Source organism: Chrysochloris asiatica, unplaced genomic scaffold (genome assembly GCF_000296735.1).
Source record: "Chrysochloris asiatica unplaced genomic scaffold, ChrAsi1.0 scaffold00126, whole genome shotgun sequence".
NCBI lineage: Eukaryota > Metazoa > Chordata > Mammalia > Afrosoricida > Chrysochloridae > Chrysochloris > Chrysochloris asiatica.
Window position 1 is genome coordinate 9,418,863 of NW_006408644.1, and position 6,030 is coordinate 9,424,892.

A 6,030-nucleotide genomic window follows, 5' to 3' on the forward strand; every position below is an offset into this window, starting at 1 on the left:
CCCCCCACCCCCAGCACTGAACCTAAGGCCTCACCTTGGACATATTCTCTTCATGGAGCTGCTGGGAGGCACCCATGCCACTACTGAATTTTGGTCCCATTTCCGTATCTTGGGTCATCACACCTTCAGGAAGCCGAGAGAAGGCCATCAGAAGGATGAGAGGGGCCTAGAACCCCCAGCTCCCTAAGTGACCCTCTAATCCTCCCTCCTTAAAAGATCTCGCTCCCTTCACCTGTCTTAGCATGACTGCTGTGTGTCCCATACCTGGGTCTGAGTGGAGTCTCTGGAGGTCAAGAGCTTCCTGGCAGATATCACTTGGTTTCTTCTTGATCACCTTCAGAGACATAGATGGGGGTCAGTGTCTCGGAGGCTAAGTTGGCGAGGAAGCAATTGGTGAGGGAAGCAGCAGTGGTGGGTCTGGGTAAGGGCGCACATGTCTTGAATCTGCATTACCTTTATCATTTTCACCTTTTTTGACTCCAGCTCCTTGTGCATAGACTGAGGCAAGGCAGAGGGTCTGGCAAAGACAGATATCTGCAGAGAAGACAAGACAGACTAGGTAACTAAACAGGTACTCTGAAACCCCCGAGATCAAGTAAGACCCACTCCAGCTTGACCTCCTGCCGCTAGCTTGCCCTGGCCTTGCCCTGACACATACCCTTTCATAATTCTCATCCCAGATCTTGCCACTGAGATTTTTCAATGTAAAAAAAGAATGCTTGCATTCAAAACATAGAACTAGGCTTGCAATTGCTCATAATGCAACCTGAGTGAGAGGACCAAGAAAAGTATAAGGCCAGAGTCCCTGCTCAGCCTGGACCCCTAAACCTGCCTTGTGTCCACTCAGCTGCCTCCCTGTTCTTTTTTACCTTGGCACGGCTTAAGGGAAATTTGCATTTGCTCTGGATCAAGTCCAGCACCAATTTATCATCATATTTCACTCCTCGTGGAATCTTGCAACAAAAGAAAGGATGGGAGAGAATGACGTGATGGAAATAAAACTGAAAGAAGAGTCCCAAGCCTGTGTTCCTTTCAGACATTTTACCAAGCTTTAAGATCATTTCTAAACATAGACCAAAGTCCATGATTTCTAACGTTTGTATCCTAACGCCCTTTCTGTAGGTTCCAACATTGTTTTCCATATCATCAAATTAAGGTTTTTAACGTGAACCTCTTCCATAGGGTTCCAACAGTTCCTATGTTTTGCATCCCTTCCTGTTCTTCCAACAAGGACCCCAGACAGTCAAAGCCATCTTTGTCCCCTCCTCCAGGCTCTCAGTTTGAGCCAAACTGTCCCATGCAGTGAGAAGTTGCTCCACCTCCTGGTGAGCACTTTCTACCTTTGCCTCTAGACAATCTGCCCCGTTCTCTGTGCCTTCGGACTGTTGTTATTTTATTAGTTCTTACAATTCACCTTTAGGCAGATGGAAAATGTTAACACCTAGTAATAAATAGGACAGACTATCAGCTCCCCACACTCCACCAGATACCCATTGATTATCTCCACATGAGATCAGCACAACTCTAGCCAGAATGTTTGCCCTGGACGTTATGGCCAGGACACTCACTGTAATCTTAAACCACTTCCTGATGGTCCCATCCTTTCTGGTCTCCTCTGTTTCTCCTTCTGGAGCTTTGCTCTCTCTCTCTCTCCATGTTACCATGGGTTTGTTCTCTTTTATGAAGGACGTCACTCTGATAGTATGTTGGAATGGCATAGGGGGTACTGTGTGAGGAGAAAGAGAAACAAGGTGTTCGTAAATTCCAAGAAAGTCTTCTAAAACCTTGCCCTACTGATTTCAAGGCTATAATTAGGTTTGCTCAATCATTAAACTGGTCCTAGTATTTCTGATTCTACCAAGTTGGTGAGAAGAAGAGAAATGATAGAGATAAATACAGTGTTACGTAATCCACTGGGCTGGTACTTGCCACCATGCTAATGGTCACTTACTATCTTACTCCAGGACCCACGTGGCCACCACTCATTGCTATGTCTCCACATTGCTCTTGGCAGGATGACTGATGGATGCCAGGGCCAACTGATTAAGGACAGTTGATGTGCCTCCTTTGAGAAACACACCAGCATCTTGCTCTTCTTTTGAAAGAATCACCTTGGTGATTATTCCCTGAAATTGGGAACCACATATCGATGGTTCAAATGGCAGAAAATAAGTCCTGGGAAAAGATCATAGCTAGTAAAGAAACATCTTTGATTTTGTAACCTAAAAAGATAAAAAGCTCCATGCTACAGAGTTTAAAGTCCTCCACTCTAGTCCCATTGCAGCCCAGGAGAGAGCAAGCACAGAAGGAAGGGCTTGGGCAGAGTGTCCATTATGACACGGCAGTTCCTACTCCTCTGCCTCCAGTCTGGGTGACCTGGGACAAGTTGCTTAGCATGTATAAGCCTTACTTCACTTTTCTGCTCCAAGAGAATAATAAAATTTACTCTGAATACTTGGTGCTATGATTCATTCAATGGTCAAAGGCAATTTGACACTCTGAAAGAAGGTCTGAAGAAAATAAGTAAAATGAAGCCTGGAGAGAGAAAATAATGGAGAATACCAAAGGAGGGGTGGAAAATTAAATCTTAAGCGAGTAAAACTTACACATGTTCAATTGCCATCTGGAAAGACAAAGAAGGAATAGTGGAGTAGTATTTGAAAACATCATGGATGAGAAATTTCCAGAAGTAATAAAAGTTGGCATACCCATACTAATAAGACAAAATTATAACCTTTGAAACAAAATTATTATTAGAGAAATGAGGGTGTTTTCATGGTGATAAGAGAGGCAATTCCACAAGAATGTAATAATAAAACACTTCTAAATTTGTGTGTACCTCTTAACACAGAAGAAAATATGTACACAACAAAAAGTGACAGAAGTAATGGGAGAAATGGACATGTCCATAGTCACAGTGGGACATTTTTATTGAATAAATGATAAAACAGGTCAACACAAATTAGGTTAGATGGAGACGATTTAAACGTGAGTAACAAAATTTATTTAGTTGATATGTTGTTGTTGTTAAGTGCTGTCAAGTTTGTTCCGAGTCAAAGTGACCCTATGTAGGGTTCCCAAGGAACAGCTGGTGAGTTTGAACCACCAACCTTGCAGTTACCAGTTCAGTGCTTATCCTACAGCATCACACCAGGATTCATCACTGACATAAACTGCTACATATAACACGTATACAAGGGAGTTTTCAGAATAAGTCCTATATTAGGCCATAAAATAAACCTCTTGAAGCATCTATGGGAGTAGTGGAATGGTTGGTATGAGGTTTCAAGGGTAAGGGTAGGTCCCCAGACCCTCCGCACCTCTAGTTGCCACACCGGGACTCCATCAGTGACATAGAACATTGCCTATGACAAACAACTACACATGGAAATTCCAGAATAAGTTATAGAAACATCTATGGGGGGGTAGTATAGAAACAACTATGTCCTGCATAGTTGGTGTGAGAATTCAAGGGTAAGGGTAGGTTCAGGGCTCATCCTCATTCCTAGTATGGATTTCAAGAATGTTAGTTTCCAACACTCTACTCCTTCCCCTTCCCACTGGCCCCCCAGTCCCCTGTCCCCACACCGCTCATCAAACTCTGAACCACTTGACTCAGGATTTTTCCTCAACTAGGGAAAAGATTTCACCTTAGCTATGACCAAACTACAGGAAGGGTGGAACCATGATGGGGGTTTTAGGGCCCACTCGGCCCCCATCCTCACCACCCTCCACCCATATGGAGTCTGCTGGTATCTGGTGGGGGTGGAAGAAGGGTCTAGAAGTGCTCCTGCCTCCTAAGCTGACCAACTTGCCCTTGGTGTGTCCTGCAGCCTGGAACATGTCACTGCTGTCCTCACAGAAATTTCCTGAGGAGAATCTGAGGGGTCTTAGAGCCTCAAGTGTGAGGTTGTTAAAAGAAGGCTCTTTAGAAAGGCAAGAGCAATCTCCAAACCACCTTGTCAAGGTCACACCAGCAAGATGGAGTCTTCACAGGATGTTTATTCCACCAAGGCATAAGAAGAGACCCCTGGGGGCCAGAGCAGACTTAACTTCCTGTTCTTTTTGGCCCCTGGGTTGGCTACTAGCCTGATACCCAAGGAGCAATTTCCAGCTAAGCTATCCTCCTACCCCCAGCAGACGTGTTTAACTAGAGTCAGGAAGCCTGGGTCTCAGGTATTCGAGCTATAAACTCAACTCTGGGAACTGAGAGTAGGCTGTGAGTAGATTGAGCCTGTGCTGCAGTGCATTGTATTCCTTCATTCTGCAAACCTAACAACTCTGCTCTCAACTTGCTACAATGCATCTAATTATTTACACATTCCTCACAAGCCATCTGTGAATGCAGAACCACCAGTTCCCTGAGGCTGCTGAGGGTTAGTGATATAGAAGAGTCTGTCTGCACTCACTCAGATGCTACATGGGAAAGCAGTGGAATTGAATGACCCTCTCTGCTTTGATCAAGCCTTGTTCAACTATACACAGTTAAATTAGGGTGACATAACAGAAAGAGCTGAAAATAGTAGTTAACAACTGTAGCTTTTCCTGAGAGAAAGCATGAAAAACCAGACATGGAATCTATAAAGAAAATCATAGGTTCCTGGAATGAGTTTTGTGGGGAATGGAGTTTGAAGGGGATATCCTTTGTTCTTCAAAAATAAAAATGCATTCAGTGCAGATAGATTCCCTGTAGTGGTCAGAGCCAGAACTGCAGCTCTGAAATGCAGGACTTGAGGCTTTGCAGTGGAGGTAGTTGTGTGTGTGTGTGTGTGTGGTGGTGGTGGGGGCGTGAGGGTGGGGTGGGGAGGTTCAACAGTACCTGGGTGCCTCTGCACTAGCCAGAGCTTTCTGGATTTTCCACTACTTGAAAGCAATCTAAGTTATGCACCTAGGGTTTCAATGGCTATAAATCCTTACAGGAGCAGAAGCCTCATCTTTCTCCCACAGTACCGCTTGTGGTTTTCAACTGCTGACCTTGAGGTTAGCAGCCAGACTCTTACCCACTAGGCTACCATGGCTAGTCACCTCCTGGAAGAGGAAGCCTAGCCCCTGAGCAAGGAGAAAATAAATCTGCATACGTGAACATTTAGCATGAAGGAAGTGTAAAAAAGACACATAAACCAATACAGATAAAGGGATACGTAAACCCATACAGATCAATGGTAAAGTCAGAGGTTGTACGTTTTAACAATCTTTTTAAGTATGATGTGAACATTTTTCTAAACCAATAGATTTATGTGAACATTTTTAAATCATTAGTTTGCAAGTGCTTCTCTCAACAACTATGCCTAATTACAAAATATTAAATGCTAAAAAAAGGCTACTTGGAAAATAAAATAATTGTACATCTTCCGTATAAAAGATCCCCTCACAGCAGCCCACATCCATTCTGCACTCAGCAGAAGAAAAATGCAGCAGTCTGATCCCTTACAGATTGCAGGCTGGAAAACCTCCTAGGCACAATTCCACTCTGTCCACTCAGAGTTTCTGTGAGTCAGGATCAATAGGACATCAGATTTGGATGTGCATTAACCATAAACGCTTTTGAAAAGTGTGCATTAATGTTTTAAAGTTGGTATCTGTGGGTCCCTGCCCTTCTGGCACCCTGTCGCTCAAGCCCTCTCAACTCCTAGGCACCCCCTCCCCCTCTGGGTTCTGATCCCAGGCCTCGCCTCTATGTGTGGCACTTCTTGGGCCAAAAGCGGTCTGCGCCCCTACTCCACTTGTTATGCCCAGAGTTCAGGGTCCCCAAAAACCACCTGAGGAGTCCAAGCAGAAGCCGATGCAAGTGCACAAGGGTTGTTTTATTCAAGCTCGAGCCAGGTCTCTAACCTTAACCGACACAGCGGAATAGGGATAGAGCCCTGAATTTATTGTCTGCAGGGTTTTTATAGAGTTTTCAAACAGCTCAGGTTTCTCAGCTTTACAATCTTTGGATTGGTTAACAATTGGCAAACTATGAGATGTTACAGTTTAATTGGTCAGGACTGGTGGTCTTTGTTCTTAGGCTAGGGTAAAGGAAAACATCTG